The 22,463-nt window shown below is 41.5% G+C and overlaps 1 protein-coding gene across 3 annotated transcripts in view; it reads left to right on the top strand.

The window, feature by feature from the left end:
- Positions 1-15,947: 15,947 nt before the first annotated feature.
- Positions 15,948-22,463, top strand: part of incenp (inner centromere protein) — a 126,375-nt gene continuing 119,859 nt past the window's right edge. For all 3 annotated transcript variants that reach the window (XM_035418821.1, XM_035418822.1, XM_035418820.1), the window contains exon 1: positions 15,948-16,120. The gene's annotated coding sequence lies outside the window, so the exon portion shown is untranslated. The remainder of the gene's footprint in view (positions 16,121-22,463) is intronic.

Raw genomic sequence — 22,463 nt, 5'->3', positions numbered from 1 at the left:
TCCGAAGGTCGAGTTTAGTGAAGATGGTGGCGCCTTGGAGTTGCCCAAAAGCTGTGGACATGAGCAGGAGTGGGTAGCGATTCTTGACTGTAATCTTATTCAAGCCACGGTAGTAAATACAGGGACGCAGACCACCATCTTTCTTGCCCACAAAGAAGAAGCCCGTGCCAGCCGGGGAGGTGGAAGGGCAGATAAAACCCGAGGTGAGCGCGTCCCGGATGTACTCCTCCATGGCAGCAGTCTCAGGGGCAGAGAAAGAGAAGAGACGTCCTCGAGGGCAGGTGCCAGGCAGGAGATTGATGGTGCAATCATACGGCCGATGGAGGGGAAGAGTGGTGGCCCGTCCTTTGCTGAATACTTCCCTCAGGTCTGCATACTCGTGGGGCACTCGTGAAGACTCGGGATGGACAGGGGCTTGAACACGAACTGGAGCTATGACACGGACTGGAACTTGGGAATGGACTGGGGCTTGAGAAGGGGCCGGAGCTTGGACATGGACTGGAACTCGGGAATGAACTGGAGCTTGAGAGTGGACTGGAACTTGGGAATGGACTGGGGCTTGAGAACAGACTGGAGACTCGAGAGGGTGAGGGGACAGACTGGAACAAAGACAGGTGGCGTGGCAGGCTGGCCCCCATTCGGTGAGATGCCCAGTGGCCCAATCCAAACGTGGGTTGTGGCGAGCCAGCCATGGGTAGCCCAGGATCAGCGGGAATTCAGGAGAGTGGATGAGGTGGAGCTGGATGACCTCGGAATGATTTTCCTCCATTGACAGCCAAAGGGGGGCGGTGAGGTGATGCACACTGCTGGAGCTGTCTTCCATCCAGGGTCGTGACTGTGAGAGGGCGCTCCAGAGGTGCCAGCGGGATCTTTAGGTCTTTAGCTAGCTCCACATCTAGGAAGCTACCTGCAGCGCTGGAATCCACCATAGCTTGGAGGGAGTGATGTTGGTTTCCCCAGGCAAGACAGGCTGTCAGCAGGACCCCGGTCACCACAGTTCTCCCTTCCCTGGACGAGAGTTGGCTTTTCCCGAGAGCTCAGGGCAGGAAGAACGGAAGTGACCCGGGTTCCCACAGTAGAGGCAGCAGCGATCTCTCATCCACCTGTCCCGTTCGGACTGAGAGAGCTGTGTGCTGCATACCTGCATAGGCTCCTCTGTCACCGCTGAAGATGGCCTCGGGAAGACTCGGAAGCGCTCGGGAGATGTCGTCCCCAGGGCTGTTCCGTGCCCTGGAAGTGGTGAAGAAAAAGGGAAGACAAAATAAACTGGAGATGAGACTCCAAAATTAACAAAGTTAATACTAAAAAAAAACAAAGATCTTAAACAGGAACACAAAGGACAGATAACAAAGAAACAAGTAAACACTCCAAATTACCAAATAGACTTAACAACAAGCGGAACTGTTAGTGCGCAAGAAGTGAGAGCTAAGACAAGAGTCCATGAAAACTCAAGACTGAGCAAAGTAGGAAACGAAAGACATGGAATAAATAAAAAAAAACAAACAAGACACAGGTGGAACAGATGACACTTAATGAGGCTGGGTAATCAGGACAAACACAGGTGAAAGAAATCAAAAGTGAATAAGGGAGTGCTGGCAACATCTAGCGGCTGGTGCTGGAAGGACCCGGGCAAACCCTGACAACCTGTGCCCCAATAATGAACTCTCTTTCAAAGTCACTTAGATATTTTCCTCTTGCCATTTTTAAACATGCCACAAAGCATGACAGGATGTTAATTGCTTAATTGTATCATGTAGTACATCTGTATCGAAGCATCTGCATTCATTATGTTTCTCCATTCATTTATTCAGGCTTTTCCTTTGATTTTTTATTTTAGGCAAATAAATAATTCTGGAAATAGTTCTCCATCCTTGCATGACATTGCAGCAAGTAGCAATTCCAAAAGGGAGTCCAAGGCACTCTGTTATGCATTGTATGTCTTTATTCACACTGGCAAGTGTCAACAAGACCAGGTTAAAACCTAGTATATGGCTGGACCTAACAGTGTTTCCTCTAGGATTTTTTTCAGCAGCGGGGGGGGAAGGGTTTTGTTGTACCTGGATGGTGCGCGTGTGCCGCTGGCGTCGCAGTGAATATCAATAGGTTGTTTAAAAATATGAAATAAAATGACACTTGACTGCAAAACAAACTGTAGAACATATTTATTGACATCTATTTATTCATACATAATGGCTCTTTGACCAACTACTTACAGAGGGCACTGTATATTAGCCTCAGTGACAAAGTTTGCAGTCTGGCTGAGAGCCATGGGTGGAACCTTGTCTTGTCTACCCATTTAGGGTCCCAGCCTGATAGTATGTGCTTAGTCCTCATTTTTTCTCCTCTCTCCTGTCTTCCTCCACTCTCCTCTCCACTCTGCTCTTCTGCTCCACTCGCCTCCACTCCTGCCTGTGTAGGCTACTTGTCTAATAAGGTTACATTTGAAAATGAGCAACGTTAGATAATTCTCTCACATCACAAATATTTGATCACGCAACCAGTAAGAACATTAAAATATTGTAGTAGCCACCACTAATGTTATATATTTTTGAAGTGGCATTTTTTTCCCTTCAAAACTTCGGGGCATAGCTAAGAATCTTGAGACCCTCCCTAGCGAAGTAACGTTAGAGCAAGATGTGTATCGACTGCCTGAAGCTCTGATTTACTTCGTATTTATTAGAGAGAACTGGACATCGTTACCTATTACAATGCAAGTCCTGTAAAAATACACATAATAAACTGTCTAAATGTAAAAAACCAACTTCATACATATACATTTAGTTACATTAATACAGCCTTATTTACTAGGCTATATCAGCTTTAAGACAAGCAACACGCTCGGAATTATCTCATCCCGACCCACTAAACCCAATTGAGTTTGTAAGTCAAATTGCCTCCAGGGGGCGTCTGGTTCGTGACGTCACAGCCCAATGTAAAAATCCTATTGACTTTTTAAAAATCATTGATTGTAAAATATCTATAGCGATTAAAAATAAAAGATTTCTCATGTTTTTTTGGGACCGTCATTCTCTACCGTAGCATGTGCTTGGTTATATTTATTATATTATATTTATATCTCTGGAGGGAGAAAAAACGGATTTATATCGATTTATGATGTGCTGGTGGTCCTGAACTACACTAAATCAAAGTCGCACGGATACACGTCACAACCATGTGTGCTTGTAAGTCTACCCGCCAAGTGTGGTGCCTAGGCTGCCCCTAACTGCTGGTCTGGGATCAGATTTTCCTTCCCCGGTCCTAGCTTTAACCATTAGTAGGAGAAGAAAATAACTGACTCTGGACCAGCAGCTAGGGCCAACTGCACCCAACACCGGTGGCTAGCTAGCTATACCCACGACAAATGCGGTGTCACTGGTTAGCTTAATGCATTTTTTCAATGGTCAGGACAATAATGTTAAGAAGGGAGAAAATCATTCCAAATCCAACCATGTAGAGCAGGTCATATACAGCCAGGGTAGATTAGCGGGTCTGTCAGCGCCAGCATGAAAGATATCTTTTATAAAGTTTTGGTTAGCTAACGTTAACGTTAGGAAGGGCTGGATCAGCAGGTAGCTAGCTAGCTGTCAAAGTCAGGTTTATTTGTCATTACAAACCATATGCTGTACAGTACACGATGTAACGAAACTTCATTTCGCAAGGCTTCGGTGTAACATAGACTTTCAGTCTGCTCCCAGCACTTAGAAAGGAATACACATATTGTGAGAATCAGAATCACAGTGCACTTAGACAAGACAGGTGCAGTAGGCAAGAGATAGACAATTTCTAATAAATAGTTTTATTAAAACATAGTAAGTAGTAAACATATTGTCGGTAATTTATCGAAAACCATACCAGCTATATTGTTGTTGAGTTGTGATAAAAAATATATATGACTTATTAGTAACAAATCTGTTATTTCCAATAATTTGAAATTGAAATACGATATTGAAGCGACACTACAAGTAGAAGGGCGCAAGCATGTTCCATCTGAGTCGTGACAATATAAGTGTGCATCGGGAGCGCAGTACCGATTTGTGTAGTTCCTAAGCGTACGAAACGTACACAACGTTGTAGCTTGTACTTGTCATGGGTCAATCGTGCTGCTGATATTATATTTTATGATTCATATATGTCATGAGTACCGCATACCAATAGCTAACTGGTTCCCGACTTGTAACTAAAAATATCGCTTATTCAAAATTTCCCCATTCATTTTCCCATTGACAAATTTGTGGGAAAATGAGGGGAGTGGCTTGGTGATTTTTTCACTTACAAGCCGAGAGCGATGAATTGTTTTCCCCTCCGGTGTGGGCGGGACTTATTTGTTCATGAAAGTCTTTCAAATATTCATATGAACTGGCTTCAAGAGTACTTGTAGCTGCGTTGCTAAAATTAGAGCTGCTTTCACTAGCCATGCTGGCATGCCAGTTGCTGTAAATCCTCAGCAGCGTAGACATATATCTCATAAAAAACACGTTTTCAACGTACAAAAATGCCAAGTTACTCACACATACAAGACATACCCCATCTATAACTCATTCATTCAGACTGCCAAAATCCAGGCCTGCGATTAAAAGTACTGATATCAAAATGACGCCAAGTTACGGTACTACAAACAATATAGGCTATCTTGCCTCACCGAAATTACATAAGATGTATTCCAAAGCAATGCTACCCAATATTTCCTCAATTCTTTCAAGTCACTTGGCCGTGAGTGCGTTTTGGTAAAGGAAATATAAGCGTAAGAAAACGTTAGTGTAAAAGAGGAAAGTATCTGCCTGAGGGCGAGGCGGGATTCAATCCTTCAACCGGAGGTTTACCAGTCTGTGACTTGGTTAGTGCAGCACCATGACATAGCTATGCAATGCGTGAAATATCATTAGCAAACCTGTCCGTGGTTTTAAAGAAGAACACAGACCAGTAAGCACAGAAGAGCTCCCGTTGAATCCATATGGCTTTGCAATATTGTAGCCGGTTAATAACTGAACATGCAGACGGTACGTCATAATGCAGTGTATACGTTCGGTGAACGGCGGGTAGATATGGTGCAAAAGCAATAATTGAGAAGTAGTAGACAATTATCAGTGAGGGTAAAAGCAGGTTAAAGAAACATGTTCCTAGCTGGGCTTGAACCTAGAATGCTGTGTTCCCAAGACTGTAGCCTTGCCCACTAGACCACAGGGAGACTAACTGTTTAAATTGGAAATGTTTCAGAATAAAAAGGTATGGGTATTTTGCGTGTGTATGCAAGTTTTTGATTGGGTCGTGTAGGTGAAGATTTGGCTGGTGTCGGTAAAATTTCCAATGAGGAGACATGTTGTTAGTGGGATAGGCGGCAGGAAAAATAAGAAGAAGAAGAAGAATGAGAAGAAGAAGGAGAAAACGCAAAATCCCCTTAGTTTGAGGCTTTATTGTCTGGACATGTGAAGTTGTTTATGAATTCTGTCTGTTGAAATGGGGTGAGAATGTACAGAATTTAATGTTTTTAAGGGCTGAGTGTCTGTGGCTGTTGTGGTTATTTCCGTGGGGAACCCTGAAAAGTGCCAAACTCTCGGTGTTGTATAGGTATGGGGCATGCCCCCACCAAGGCGTAACTTGGTGGGATGGCATACCTGCCATCCCAATATATATAACCCAGTGCTGTCTGATTCTGATTAGGCAAATGTGACTTCGGAAGTAACTTTCAGGAGAAATCTCCCTACTCTGTCACAATCCTCCCTCGTCTCCACTGCTCTGTCTACACTTCCCCCTCCTGCGTCTTTCTCTAACCTGCCAGTTGACCTTGCCACCTCCACCCTCAACTCCTGCCTCTCTCAGTCCCTCGACTCACTTTGTCCTCTTGTCTCCAAACCAGCACGCTCCTCACCACCCTGCCCATGGCTGACCGAGTCACTACGCTCCAGCAGAACATCACTGCGGGCTGCAGAGAGAAAGTGGAGAAAATCCCTATCCTCTGATGACCTGATCGCATACCATACCCTGCTGGCGACTTTTACATCTGCCCTCACGTCTGCAAAAGCCTCTTTTTTCCAATCCAAGATCAGCGCATGTGTCTCTAATCCACGTAAACTATTCTCCACCTTCTCTTCCCTCCTCATTCCTCCTCCACCCCCACCTCCCTCTTCCCTCTCCGCAGATGACTTTCTGGCCGCCTTTGAAGGAAAGGTGGCTACAATCCGGAACTCCTTCACCCATCCAGTGAGCCCCCCAACCCCCCAGGACAACCCCACAGCCACACTGACCTCCTTTGAAATGCTGGAGGACTCCGATGTATTACAACTCATCACCTCTCATCGCGCAACCACCTGTCCACTTGACCCCATCCCATCTAAAGTTCTCCAATCTATCTCCAGCGAGCTCCTTCCCTATCTGTCTTCCATTGTTAATTCCTCTCTCTCCTCTGGTCATGTTCCCTCTGTTTTTAAGACGGCTTGTGTTACCCCACTACTCAAACCTACCTTAGACCCCTCCGATGTAACAAATTATCGACCCGTATCCCTTCTACCCTTTCTGTCCAAAACCCTCGAACGAGCAGTTCTTAAACAATTAACCTCTTTTCTCCATCAGAACAACCTGCTAGACCCTCACCAGTCTGGCTTCCGATCCGGGCACTCAACAGAGACTGCACTACTAGCTGTGACGGAGGCACTTGCCACTGCAAGAGCCTCACGCCTCTCCTCTGTCCTGATCCTTCTTGACCTGTCTGCAGCTTTTGACATGGTCAACCATAAAATACTCCTCTCCACCTTGGCTGGGATGGGAATTACCGGGACTGCCCTGTCTTGGTTCTCTTCCTATCTTGCAGATAGGACCTACCAGGTCACCTGGAAGGGGTCTGCCTCTGCCTCTCATCCACTTGTCACGGGAGTGCCGCAGGGATCTGTACTGGGTCCTCTGCTGTTCTCCTTATACACCAGATCTCTTGGTTCAGTCATTAATTCACATGGTTTTTCCTATCATTGTTATGCAGATGACACACAACTCTTCTTTTCTTTCCCCCCCTCAGCCACACAGATCAATGATAAGATCTCTTCCTGCCTGGCTGACATCTCCACTTGGATGGCCAGCCACCATCTGAAGCTCAACCTCAACAAAACTGAGCTGCTCTTCTTCCCGTACAAGACCTCCTTGCTTCATGAACTCTCAATCACAGTTGATGGCACCACAGTGACTGCCTCTCACTCTGAAAAGAGCCTGGGGGTGGTCCTGGATGACCAGCTGGACCTCAAGGAGCACATCAAGGCAACATCACGGTCCTGCAGATTCCTCCTATACAACATCAGGAGGATTCGACCATACCTGACGACGCACTCCACCCAGCTGCTCGTCCAGGCTACGGTGACCTCTCGCCTTGATTACTGCAACTCTCTCCTTGCAAACCTGCCAGCTTGTGCCATACAGCCACTACAGATGATTCAGAATGCCGCTGCCCGACTCATCTACAACCTCCCCAAATTCTCCCACGTCACTCCTCTGCTGCGATCACTTCACTGGCTACCGGTCGCTGCCAGGATCCGATTCAAAGCCCTGACCCTTGCCTACACTGCCGCCAACAGGACAGCCCCCATCTACTTGCAGGACATGACTCAATTCTATGTGCCTGCTCGACCACTCCGCTCTGCGGCAGCAGGGCGTCTTGCAACCCCTCCCACCCGCCCAAAGGGATCACAGAGCTTCTCCACCCTAGCTCCCCAGTGGTGGAACGAACTCCCCGTCCCTCTCCGAACCTCCCCCTCACTATCCATCTTCCGCCGTGGCCTGAAGACTCATCTCTTCAGACTATACCTAGAATAACCACCACCACGCTGTGTATATATATATTAAAAAAAAAAAAAAAAACCCTTTTTCCTGTCACTTGTTACATGTTGCCCCATCCCTGCACTTCTTGATAAATTGTATTTGTCCTAATACTCTAGCTTATTCTTCTGCCTAGTTTGGCTTTGCAGATGTTAGACCAGGATAGTGTTCTTTGTTCTCAGCTAGAAATAGCTTTACAAAATAAGTAATTGTACCTTACTGAACCCGTGTTCAGCAGTTGTCTACGATCATGAAAATGCACTTTTTGTACGTCGCTTTGGATAAAAGCGTCTGCTAAATGAATGTAATGTAATGTAATGTAATGTAATGTAATGTAATGTAATGCTAGTTTTGTACTTGGCAGGATTGTTTGTCTGTTTGCTGAACAGGTTACCCTACAGGAATGGAGTCCTGATCTATGTGGTTACTTCTGGCACTACGATCTTTACTTCACTCTAGTGTGTTTTTCTGCACCTCTGCACCTTGAACTGATGCACTTGTTGTACGTCGCTCTGGATAAGAGCATCTGCTAAATGCCTATAATGTAATGTAATAATGTTGTATATATATATAACATTTCTCATAGAAAACGTAGTTTATCCATCTTTCACTTCACAGCAGTGGTGATAAAACTAACAAAAAGTGCTAGTGTGTTGTTAGCCTTTACTGATCCTCGTATGAGGTTTATATGATATAGCTAGCATAAGCCAATAGAACTAACCCATAAAATTAGATTTTTAACGGTACTTGGTCAGTTGAATGATAAAAATGAAAGAATTCGATTACGGTCAACGGCACAGAAAATTTCTGTTGCATCTTCAATAAACGGCAAAAGTCCCACTATAGGGTTTATCATAGTACATCTTTCAGCTAGCGACTGTAATGAAGCCAGTGGTGGAGCCTATACCAGCTCGCTTGGAAGCATATGAATCTATCTTATGTTTTTGAACTTCTGCATAATTTGGTTCATGCAGGCTAAATAAAATTTCCATTGCATCTAGTATACCTTTACTGCACCTCTTTTTTTCACTTTCTGCATAATATGACATATTGTTTAAGTGGTAAAACATATGCTTACATTGTTTTTTCTTGTCTTTTGAAATTAATCTTGATTCTATAGTAGCCTAGTATACAGTAATTCATTTAGTTTGGGAAGTGTGCAGTGGCAATGATTTGGGGCTTGGGGTGGATGGGTAGAAGGAGGTTATACTGAAAAAGAATAAAATAGAATTTAAAAAAACGGAAGAAATGAACTTGAACTAGTTCATTTTTGGGACTGTGAACTTAGTTCAAAATTAAAAATTGTGAACTATGAACGTGAACTAGTTCATTTTAATCTGTCTTGCTCTTGTGAAGTGTGAACCTGCACAACACTGCTGAGATCATGATGCTCACTCATGCAATGCAAGCAGTGCTTTTACCAATATGCTTTTCACACGGTACATAGTTAACCCAAGATTATTTGTAACTCTGGGTTAAAGTTAGTCCTCGGTTAACCAAACTGCTTTTTACTCGATACATTCTTAACCCATGGCACAATTTTATCACAGGGTTAATGATTTACACTGCATCTCGTTAGCACTGGGTTAACTGTCCATTGACATGTTTGTTTACTTTCTAGAATGAAATGCATTTACTCACTGCTCCCGATGACTTACATTTTTTGTAATCTTTTTTACATTTCTTTAGTTTTTTCCCTCATCAGATTGGGAGACCTCATATATCCTGTCTGACAGCATCACAGGCATCTAGTCAAAAACCTGTTCGTTACAGGTGCCATCAAGTTTACTTCGAACAGATTTCTCCACCACAAACTGATAAATAAATATGTCTCCTGGGATTAATTTGTTAGCTTTGTTACTTGTTTAGACTTTTTTTTTTTTTTTTGGTTGTTTTATTGTTTATTCACGTTACCCTGGTTTTCTCATTTATTATCGAAACAATTATACCAGAAATACGCAGTGAAGAGCTGTGACTGGGGTAATACAGAAATATGGCACCTCACTCATTGTTTATTTTAACCTTGATTCACACTGGTAATACATAGCTAGCCCTTGTTTACAGGGATAATTACTAGGGAACAATCTTGCTTTGGGTTAATTGGGGTTAGCCCACTTTTGAACTTGCCAGTGTGAAACCCACCTGCCAAATTTGGTTGCTCCAGGACTTATGGTTGCTGAGCCTCAGACACTTTTAGCGGAGAAAAATAATAATAAGAAGAACTAAAGCCGCAAGCGGCGTTGGGAGGGGTCCAAGCATTGGCACTATTGCGCCCCCTATGGAGCGATTTTAAAATGGCTTTGTCCTCATGATCATATACCTTCACCCAACATATCTACTGAATATCATGATAAGCAATGGATTGGAATGTGTGTCTGACGTAGTAAAATATTGATGACTTATGGCCAAATTTGTGCTAAGACATGCTGTCTGATGACTTGGTTGCATCACCACGGATGTGTCCTGGCTGCTTCCCGTAAAGGCCTCTACTATGTTGTAACACTTAGATGGCCCGGTGTGTATGTACAGCTGCAGTGTTTCTGCGCCACAACTAAAAAAGGCATCACACTAGTGTTGTCACGATACCAAAATTTTGACTTTGATACCGATACCAGGTTTAGTATCACGATAATTAATACTGAAGCGATAATGATTCAATACTCAGTACCTAACGATACTGAAATTACCTTAATAGATCAGAAATCAGTAATGTCCACAAGGGTTGACCTCATTTTCAAATTCACGGTTTATTAAAAACCTGGTTTATTAACTATCTTTAAGTTGAAGCCTGTTCAACATATTAATAAGCATAGGCCTATTGTGTTACAACACTAAATAATAGAAAAATATATTAAATATATTTCAAAAATTTAACAATTGTAAACTAAATAATCTTTAAACAGGTCTTTCACCTTTAAATAGATTTAAAAACAGCATATTTTAATAACAATACAGCATCTATCTATAATGAAATATTTCCAAATTGGAACACCTATTGCTACTGAAGTGAATTGAGTCGAAGCTTACATTGTATCAACGAGTGAGTGCACAAGCGCAAGTCACCTCACTTGACAACCGTAGTTGCTACTGCCATCTAGCAAAAATTCAGACAAATTACACTTGTCATCCTCTCAATCGGTAATGCGGGAGACACATTTCCCTGGCTTTTACATTTGACGCAAAACTACCGAACGTCGGAAATTCTAATACCGAACCATTTCTTTTTTTTTTTTTTAGTACCGAAAAAGTGCTGAAATATTGGTGTACCGTGCAACACTATGTCAGACACAAACCTATTCCAATCCATGGCTCAGCTTAGCAGAGAATGCACATTTCAGAGCGCCTCAGAGACAGATAGAATAATAACACATAAATACACATTTCAAATAATAAATACGACATTGAGAAAAAACGAAACAAAAGATGAAATATCAACTCGCAACCTGCGTGCTGCGCGCAAAGCCTACCATATTATTTATTTAGACATTGGCAGATGAGAAATTTTTCGGTTACGCTGACCTAAAAACGCTATTCCAAAAGCAAAATCAGACACGTTATACATCGTTAAAAAGTTTATACACTCACCTACTGAATAAATGAATTGTCAATCAAGCCAAATTGTACTAAAAAGGGCGACAACGCTGTAAGCAACAGGTGTGGTATTACGCACAGCTATTTTTGAAGGTAGCCTACCCAAGGATCACAAATGCGCGTATATTTCACAAACGGATTGTCCAAGACAATATATGACCACTCAGTCACAAAAGAGACATCTCTACGCATAAAACCAGTGGTAAGATTGTACATTTATTCAATGTTTAGTCCCAGATATTGACTGTAGAATGACATGATATCATTTAAAAAACTTAGTCTCGCTTATTTTGTTATTCAGTGAGCAGCATTTTCACTGCTGTATTGGTATATTTTATGGCTAATGTCGGGTTTATCTTGTTGCTACGGAATATTACATTACATTACATTACATTACAGGCATTCGGCAGACGCTCTTATCCAGAGCGACGTACAACAAAATGTATAACCATAACCAGGAACAAGTGTGTCGAAAACCCTAGAGAGAAGTACCATTCCAAGTGTAGGGAACAACTGCCAAGACGTTGGCAGGCTATAACCAAAACTAGACTACTGCGCCGCATAACATACAAGTTTGATTTGAAGTTATTATGAAAATAAATCGGTTTGCGGCTGTAGATTTTTAAAAATGGCAGTTGAAATAAAACACTGCGAGTAGCCTAGTCGACCAATCAGAAATTTTCAGCGCTTGCGCCCCACCCCAAAGGTTCCGGTACTTTTGGAAAGTACTACCCCCCGAGCAGGAACTTTTTTGGGGGTAAAATAAAGCCCCCGGAACTAAATTTAGACCCTAGTTCCTCCGGTGGAAACGCACTGAGTTCCTCAAAAGGTTCCTAGTTCCGGGGTAAAGTTCCTGCGGTGGAAACGCGGCTATAGACCGTATAAAAGAGTACAACCTAACCTAACTAACTTAAGACATGATTTTTAATGGAGTCATATATATTTTTATCACAACACGACACAACAATATAGCTAGCCAGCATGGTTTTCGATAAATTACCGACAATATGTTTACTACTTACTATGTTTTAATAAAACTGTTCATTAGAAATTGTCTATCTATTGCCTACTGCAACTGCTGCAGCTGTCTTGTCTAAGTGCAACTGCAGTCATTCTAATTTTCACAATGTGTGTATTCCTTCAGTGCTGTGAAGACTGAAAGTCTATGTTACACCCCTATATGGTTACACTGAAGCCTTGCGAAACTAAGTTTCGTTACATCGTGCACTGTACAGCAAATACGGTTTGTAATGACAAATAAACCTGACTTTGACAGCTAGCTAGCTACCTGCTGATCCAGCCCTTCCTAACGTTAACGTTAGCTAACCGAAACTTTATAAACCATATCTTTCATGCTGGCGCTGACGCACCCGCTAACCTACCCTGGCTGTATATGACCAACTCTACATGGTTGGATCTAACTTAATGGATTTTATTTAATGGATTTAACATTATTGTCCTGACCATTGAAAAAATGCCTTAAGCTAACCAGTGACACCGCGTTTGTCATAGGTATAGCTAACTAGCCACCGGTGTTGGGTGAAGTTGGCCCTAGCTACTGGTCCAGCGTCAGTTATTTTCTTCCCCTACTACTGGTTAAAGTTAGGACCTGGGAAGGGAAATCTGATCCCAGACCAGCAGTTAGGGGCAGCCTAGGCACCGCACTGGGTGGGTAGATTTACAAGCACACGTGGTTGTGACGTATGTCCGTGCGACTTTGATTTAGTGTAGTTCAGGACCACCAACAGATCGTAAATCGACATAAATCCGTTTTTTTTCCCTCCAGAGATATAAATATAATATAATAAATATAACCAAGCACATGCTACGGTAGAGAATGACGGTCCCAGCGTGAGAAATATTTTATTTTTAATCGCTATAGATATTTTACAATCAATGATTTTTTAAAAAGTCAATAGGATTTTTATATTAGGCTGTGACGTCACGAACCAGACGCCCCCTGGAGGCAATTTGACTTACAAGCTCAACTGTGGCGCCGATTGTTTTCCCCTCCGGTGGGCGTGGTTTTCAGAGTATGACGTGTTGCGTAAGCAGTGCGTGAGCGTCGTTAACTTTTGCGAGAGCGTTCACGTTCATTAGTTGCAAAAGGATACGTTCAGTTCGCCGTTCACCAGAAATATGAGCTCGTTCAATGAACGCCGCTCTTTTAGCGCTTTTATGCACAACACTGGATCTCAGATTGAGTCTGACCCATCCCAGGGCTAACTGTGGCCAGCAGCCTTGCAGGGGTGGCATACAATTGGCTTTGCATCGTCCAAAGGATATATCGGATGGATTCAGTCAGTAGGGAAAGCAACTTCCATTGCTCGAGCAACCCCTTGGCCGTATTGGCAGTCTACATGTAGACGACGGGATGTGGTATTTTCAATGAGCAAGATGAGAGGCCGATTGCATCACTTCCTGATCAGCCTCTCGTGCAATCGCTGAACTGTATAAGAACCATAAGAACTAGAAGGGAAACATGGTCACGTGGTTCTATTTAATTCTATCAATTTGATACTTCTGCATGTGGCACCACTGCAAGATGGCTGCCACAGCCCAGAAATAGAATTATATGATGAGGCTGCCATGTATTTCCTATGAGAGTTGTAGAAATTCAACGAACTCGCTCCTGCTTGAATTAGACGCCAAAGGCTCACATTGAGGTAATCAATAGAAGCAAGTGATAACATTATACATTTTTCCTGGAGCAAGAACTTTTTTTGACTGAACAGAACAGGGAAAATTATAGTTTAGATTTAGGCGGACGGATCTCTGATTGGTCAAGAACAAAATTGATGAGATTTGAAACGAGGTCCTTTTCCTTTAAGTCAATTAGGGTATCTAATTTATTTCCATAAGAGGTCATTTCAAAATAATAACTAAGAGACAGATTTATTTGAGCTTTAATGTACTATATCCGATTTCCAGTGGGTCAAAAGTTTTGGGTCAAAAGTTTACATACACTTTGTTAGTGTTTGGTGGCATTGCGTTTTAATTGCTTAACTTGAATCAAACGCTTTGGATAGCCTTCCACAAGCTTCTCACAACACTTTGACGGAATTTTTGCCCATTCCTCCTGACAGAACTGGTATAACTCAATCAGGTTTGTGGGCCTCCTTGCTCTGACACGCCTTTTCACAAATTTTCTATGGGATTCAAGTCAGGGCTTTGTGATGCCCACTTCAATACTTTCACTTTGTTGTCTTTAAGCCATTTAGTTACAACTGTTATGCTTAGGATCATTGTCCTGCTGAAAGACCCAGATGCGACCAAGTTTTAACATTCTAGCTGATGTCTTGAGGTGTTGCTACAGTATTTCAGTATAGATAATCCTCCTTCCTCATGATGCCATCTCTTTTCTGAAGTGCACAAGTCCCTTTTCCAGCAAAACACCACCAAAACATGATGGTGCCACCCCCATTCTTCATAGTTGGGATGGTGTTCTTCGGATTAAAAGCCTCACCCTTTTGGTGTTGGTGGTGTCGGTGTTGGAGCAGGGGCTTCATTCTTGCACAACAGCCTTTCAGGCCATGGAGATGTAGGATTCTCTTAATGGTGGATGTAGATACTTTGGTACCTGATCCCACCAGTTCCTTTTTTGTTGTCTTGGGGTTCAGTTGAACCTTTCGGACCAAAGTTTGTTCTGCCCTGGGAGTTCATTTGTGCCTCCTTCCTGAATGATGCAGTGTCTGTGTGGTCCCAAGATTTTTATACTTGTATACAATTGTTTGTACAGATGCTCGTGGTACCTTTTGAGTTAGATTTAAAATAAAAGTATTGAAAATAAGTTGCAACAAAAACATTGTGTCACTGAATTACATTTTAGTAAGTCCTTTAATATAAATTTTTAAAAGGCCAACAGAAGCACTTTAAAAAAACTTTTTAGAAAGTAAAAAAAGGATGCTTCTATCTTTTCAATTTTTTGACATTTTGAAAACCTGAAACGTCACTGACCCATGCATGTATGAGTGTGTGAATTTCCGCAGGGGTTACATCTGTACACTTCATGTTTGTAAAGATGTAATTTAATTTTTTCAAGGTTTAAATTTCCGGTGGTGGACTTCGTAGACGGTCCCATCTCGGAAGCGAGAGAAGCTGAAAACAGCTGAATTCGTTCATTAAGAAGTTCGTTTATTAAGATATTAAGACTTTGGTAAATACTAAGGTCGTAGCTTATAGTATTTTGTGTGCGCATTCAGAATTTGTACTTTTTTTGACGTTTCGTTCGTGAGCTATTAACTTTCACTCCGTTTGTAATCGGTGTCATATTAGCCAGTAAACACAAACCAAATAATAAACAAACACAGAGCGGAAGTTAACTTTGGGCCAAGCGCATAACCTTGGCAACGCGCGTGCGTCCGATGAAAGCGTCTATAAACGGGCTTTTACTGTGAAAAAAAAAAGTCCACGGAACTTATTACATCGACATCCCGTACTTTTCTGATTGGCCCTTCAGACATGACCGGTCCAGTGAGAGGCCAATGAATGGCCACTCTCGGCAAAAGCAGTGCCCTGTGATTGGCTTTCGAGTTTTAAACTGTAAAATCATTTTGAGCGGGCGATTTGGTAAAGGGTGACGGGTCAGAGAAGTTGTTTTCGAGAATCCGAAGGAGGCATTTTAGTTTTCTTTTTAATTATCTGGGTTTTTCGGAAGACGTCAGAAGATTAAGGCACTGTAATTGCACAGCTTGTCTTTTTCATATTTATCGTCCGTGAAGGATATTCTGAGGTAGGCAGATAAAGCATTATACATTAAATGTTTTGTTGACGACTGGTACCTAGACTCGCGATCTTGTAAAATAGACTAACGTTAATTGTTATAGTCGATCTTTACGGCTACAATATGCATAAGGCACCTAAACTGTCTAACATTGCGCCGTAGATCTATCTACCCACCCAGAAGACTAAATAATCACATTACGTTCCCTGTCCGTTAATATAACTGTTTGGGATTTTAAAATAAATTGTGTTAGGTAATACCATCCAGCTTATAATAAGCTGGAGTACTTAACGCTAGCGAGACATCCCGCCAAAACATAAGGTTTTGGGAAAAGTTGAATATAATTTTGTTTTATCTGCTGTTTTGTATTGTTGCTTGTTCACTCGTTTGTAATGTTACTTTTTGGGTTTTATCCATTGTGTTGTAAGTGATTGCGTTACATCGTTGTCTGATGTGTCAGTTGTCAATATATGTCCTTTATTTTGTTTATAAAACACTGGGTGCTAACGTTAGCCTCCCATGAATAGAAATGAATAACTTTAAGGTGGAACTTCAATACAGTTAGCCATCTTTCATGCTAATGTTTCTTGTTCGCTTTTCTGAAGTTTCCAAGCTCGCTTGCTTAGTTCACTTGGTTAGGTCAGTTAATTTGGTAGTTAACTACAGTTAGTTCGTCTGGCTAACATTAATGTCAGTTTGCTGGATAATACCGTGGAAATACGCATCCATTGTGTATGTAGCTAGTCTAATACTCCAAATATATATTTTTAAACAAGACACCTTGGGTCGATTTCAGTCTGTCGAGACTTTCAATGTCAGTAGGATGCAGAACAAGATCAAGACCAAACAAAACGCATAAACAAACAATTAATATGCCAATATGCTGTATATGGCGTAGGGAAATGAGAAGTGCAATTTTTTTCATGCTAGACAAGGACGTGTCTGGACTGAACGACTTGTCCTGGGTTCCCAACATCGGTAGGCTACTGGGGGACCTCTGTGTATGATCGGTTTTGTTCCAACCTAAGTGAAAACTCAGAATTCTAAAAATCTGTTTTTGCTTTTGTTTAGAGAATTTTGGAAAAAAAAAAAAAAAAACATACACTATCTTGCGTTAAAGGGCAACATGCAGGTTAAATGTTTTAATGGATTTACAGTTTTGGGTTTATAGAGAGGATGGTTTGGAAAATAAGTTTTAAAAAAATACAGGCCATGAAGTGCAGTAAAAAGTAGTTATTCTAACGGTGCATTCAAACAGTGACAAACTCGTCAACCGAGTTGTCGGAAGTCCTTTTCATTCTCTATGAAGCTGAGCGACGCCCATAAACACGAGCAACTGGGCGACCGAACAACCAAAATTGCCCGAAAAAAGTTGCCCACAGTTTAGCTTTTCGCGGGCATCGCTCGTCAACATTGGTAAACAGCTAGTCAGAGTTTCGAGCTTCCTATTTCTCCAACTGATATGATACCATATTGCTAATTATTGTTCCGTTCAGTGAGGGAAAATGGACGAACAACTTATCATTATAATACAATTGCACCTGGTGTTATACAACGTTTTAAAAAAAGAGTACAGAGATATGCGTCTGAAAATGAGGCTTGGACGGAAGTTTCAACTTGTTTACTAGCTATCTAGTGAGGGAGATATGGAGAGATCGCTAGCTAGGCAGCTAACTAGTGAGAGATGTCGGCCACCAATGACCTAACAAAGCGGAGTCCATTCCTTGACTGACACTGCAAGAGCGCAGTTGGGTCACTTAGGGCGTTTTCACACATATAGTTAGTTTGCTCTGGTCCGAATCAGTTGATGAGTTCGTAAACTTGGAGAGTTTTCCCTTTGATTCGATTTCTTTTCACACAGAGAAAAATCCAAGCGAACCAAAATGCACTACAAACCACGTGAGAATGTTCACTCTGCTTATTGGTCAGATGTGTCTGGGGCGGGAGCAAGAAAGTAAATACAGGAAGATGGTCCTGTGTTCTGGAATAGTCCATATTTCTGTGAGAGAATCATTGCTATGCAATTTAACATGGAGCAACGGCAGAGTTGGCATTTGCTCATAACCGTGGTAATTATCTGGGCAATATACCAGGCAAAACTATACCAGCAGAATGCCGAATGCACTTAGAGGAAACATCTTGAAAATACTATACTGCTTCACACTTTGGAAAGAAGACGTGCTGCCTTCAGACGACTAGCAGAACAAGGGAGCTAATGTAATAAAATTAATAAAACGGCTACAGGAACCGTTTAGCTCAAACTTGCGCGGTACACCTAGTAGTTGGGTCGGATCACGTTCCTAGCACAAACGAACCGCTCCAGAGTTCGTTTGGGACCGGACCGAGACCCGTCCTCCTCTCACGGGTCTTGGTGCGGTAGTTTTGGTCCGCACCCGTGTGCGATTACTGTATATGCGCCTGCCCAAACGAATCACACCAAGGGGGAAAACAAACCAGAGTCCGATTTAACCGGACTAAAAAGTGCAGGTGTGAAAACACCCTTAGTCAATTGGTTTAGCCTGTTACTGTCTTAGTTTTCGTTTCACATCTAGCCAGAATGGTTAACCACTGTGTTAGTGCAGGCAGTGCAAACTGTAGCCTGTCAGGACACAGAGTTAGATGGCAATTTCTCCTCAAAATTTAAAGGTCTTAAACTTTAGACATTTAATTATGACAGAAGGGCTTCTGAAGTAGCACTGACCTGATTTGGGTGAAATAGTCCTGAAGCATTTTCAAATAATCCCACTTCAAACTATATAGTCAATACAGGCTGAGTGAAAAAAGTAACATTTTGGATTTGAAAATAAAAAGGTCTGAAACTTTTGGCACTGGTTCATGACAGATGGGGTCCTGGTCTACATCCCACCCCATTTCCATGACATTTTACTGTACCATTTTTGAATAGTCCCACTTCAAACCTATGTGATCCAAACAGAGGCCAATTGGAAAAAAATGAAAATTTGAATATCTTCTAAAAATTAACAGGTCTCATAGTTTTGACACCTGTTCATGGCAGACAGGGTCCTGTTGTATGCCCTACCCAATTTCTGTGAAATATTACTGTAGTGTTTTTGAATAATACCATTTCAAACCTTCCATGTAATCTGATAGACAAATCTAAGAAAGTACAATATTGAATTGAAATATCTCTCCAAAATGAAAAGGTCTCAAAGTTTTGACACTTGATCATGATAAGCCTCGTTTCCACCGCAGGAACTTTACCCCGGAACTAGGAACCTTTTGAGGAACTCATTGCGTTTCCACCACAGGAACTAGGGTCTAAATTTAGTTCCGGGGGCTTTATTTTACCCCCCAAAAAGTTCCTGCTCGGGGGGTAGAACTTTCCGAAAGTACAGGAACCTTTTGGGTGGAGCTTGCAGCGCTGAACATTTCTGATTGGTCGAGTACTTGCAGCATTTTTTTGTGTTTGTTTTCAGCCGCCATGTTTAAAAATATGCAGGCGCAAACCGATTTATTTTCATAATAACTTCAAATCAAACTTGTATGTTATGCGGCGCAGTAGCCTAGTTTTGGTTATAGCCTGCCAACGTCTTGGAATTATAACGTGTGCTCTTCTGTTCTTTTCTTGCTTTAGTATTCTTTTTATACATTTTTTTAATAAAAAGCAAATGCTGGGACAGCATATTACGTACCAAAACATTCAAACGGATTAATTCGGTTGCTGAATATTTTCTTCCGGATTTTCTTTGCTAGCCCGTTGTAATTGACTCAAAACGTTTGATACAGTTATGTGAGGTATGCGGTAGTTCTGCGTAATTCACATTGGTGATACAGTAAAAGCAAACTGGAAATCACCTTCCGCACTTTTTATCCGGGTAAAATAACAGGTTAATTCTAGTAATCTTCCCTTTAGCTTTTTCAGACTGCCGTAATTTTACTCTGCCATTCTTCAATTCCACAAAAAGACCAGGAAGACTATGGACTAATTTATGGTGCATGGTTCGCATCTGGAGGACACACTTCGCTGCTCGGCTAGCAGTAACTTCGAAGGAAAGCAAACGGTGGCTGTACCACTACTAATTTAAATTTTCACGCAAGTCCAAGTTTTCATTCTATTCTTGTCATTTTGCGATTTGCAATATGGAATTGACAATGAGAAACTAATCAAACAGCAAATTGTTCACAACGTGTGCATGTTTTCTGCTGTTGTTGTCAGTTATATTGGAAATGTGAATGCATTCTGTCACTTCAGATGTCAAGACATGAAAGCGAATGTTCGCATAAAAACATAATGAATGTGTTTGAGAGGATATATAAAACAGTTACAATCTGACTATTGGCCTGTTATATCCTATTTGTTGTATAACAACGGTCCAAGTTCAACTACCAACGACAGTTTTGCTTGACAACGGTAAAATAAGCCCAAACGGCTGCAGAAGAATATTTAAATTCCAGGTGATTAAATCGATAAAAATCAATAAAAATACAAAAGTAACCATATATAATCATTGTTGGTAACCCGTTGTATATAAGTGGAATAAACCCCTCCGGGCTGTCCCGGTTATTAGAAAATAATGTAGGCTACTTCGGTGGTAGTATGGGGTTACAGAAGAAATCATAGGACAGATGGACCGACGACAACGTCGTTTTTTCATACGTCAGTGGGCTAATTTGCCTAATCTTCGCGGGACTTTAGACCGCGGTGGAAACGCAGACAACCATGGGCTGAAGGAACCTTTTGATTCCTGGTAAAGTAGTTCCTGGGACTAAAAGTTCTGGGTAATTTTGGTGGAAACGCGGCTATAGAAGGGATCCTGTTCTAAATCCTACCCAGTTTCTGTGAAGATTTTTGTAGCATTTTCAAATAATCCCACTTCAAACCTTCAAGGTAATATAAAAAAGTGAAATTTTGGTTTGGAATTTCTCCCACAGTTAAAAGGTCTCAAACTTTTGACTCTTGTTCATGATAGAAGGGGTCCTGATGTACATTTTACCCCATTTCTGTGAAATTTTCCTGTAGCGTTCTCAAATAATCCCACTTCAATCCTTCTATGTAACTCAGTACAGGCTAAGTGAGAAATGTGACATTTTTTTTTTGGGATTTCTTCATAAATTTAAAAGGTCTTAAATGTTTGATACTTGTTCATGACAGAAGGGGTCCAGATCTACATCCTAGGCCAATCGTGTGGAGTTTTAATGAAGCAAAATAATCCCACTACAGACTTTGTGCAAATCAATACAGCCATATTGAAAAAAGTGATCATTTGGATTGGAATTTAGAACTTATAAATGGGTTAGAACATAGGCTAAATCAGAAGCCCTTCTGTCATGAACGCATGTCAGAACTTTGAGACTTTTTAATTTTGGAGAGATATTCCAATCCAAATTTTCACTCTTCTCAATTGGCTTGTATTAGATTACATAGAAGGTTTGAAGTAGGATTATTCACAAACGCTACAGTAAAATTTCACCGAAATGGGGTAGGGTGTAGACCAGGACCCACATTGTCATGGACAAGTGTCAAATATGAGACCTTTTAAATCTAGGCAGAAATTCTAATTCTAATTTTCATTTTTTTTCAATAGGTTTGTGTTAGATTGTATAGGAAATTTGAAGTGGGATTATTCACAAACACTACAGTAAAATTTCACAAATGGGGTAGGACGTAGACCAGCACCCCTTCTGCCAGAGACAAGTGTCAAAACTTTGAAACCTTTAAAATTTCTGGAGATATTCCAGTCCAAAATGGTAGTTTTTTCATTCAGTCTGTATTGGATTACATATTTGGAGTGAGATTTTAAAATGCTTCAGGAGTATTTCACCCAAAACAGGTCAGTGCTACTTCAGGACCCCTTCTGTCAAAATGAAATGTCCAAAGTTTGAGACCTTTAAATTCTGAGGAGAAATGGCAATCTAACATGTCCAAGTTTCATTAGGATTTGATTACTGTATTTGTTTATATGGACAGTTTGGAGTTTTATTTGCATACGGTGCAGTGATATTTCACCCACACCATTTCAGATGTAGATTGTCCTGTTCTTTCATTCGCACGTGATGCAACGTTGACTATTAGATTTTGAGGGGAAAAGAAAATGCTTGACACTTGGGTATCTGATCTTTCCATATTACAGCCTTAAAAAGACATGCAAAGTGAACATAATAAAACAAGGCCACCGCAGAGTGTGGCATATGCGCTCGACCGTATGTTGTGAACCCCCACCCCCGCTGTATAACATGCCCTCCTCTCTCCTTAAGTAATATGTTTTTATTGTTAATATACTAAAATTTAACAGAAGAATCCAATGAGAGTAGAAGAGAAAATATGTTTAACATTAATCACCGATAAAAACCAGCCTTCGCACATGCAACCAAAAATCTGTCAAGTGCGACT

The sequence above is a fragment of the Anguilla anguilla genome, chromosome 5 (genome assembly GCF_013347855.1).
Source record: "Anguilla anguilla isolate fAngAng1 chromosome 5, fAngAng1.pri, whole genome shotgun sequence".
Taxonomy (NCBI): Eukaryota; Metazoa; Chordata; class Actinopteri; order Anguilliformes; family Anguillidae; genus Anguilla; species Anguilla anguilla.
Note: the sequence above shows the minus strand (reverse complement) of the source record. Positions and strands in the feature narration are given on the sequence as shown.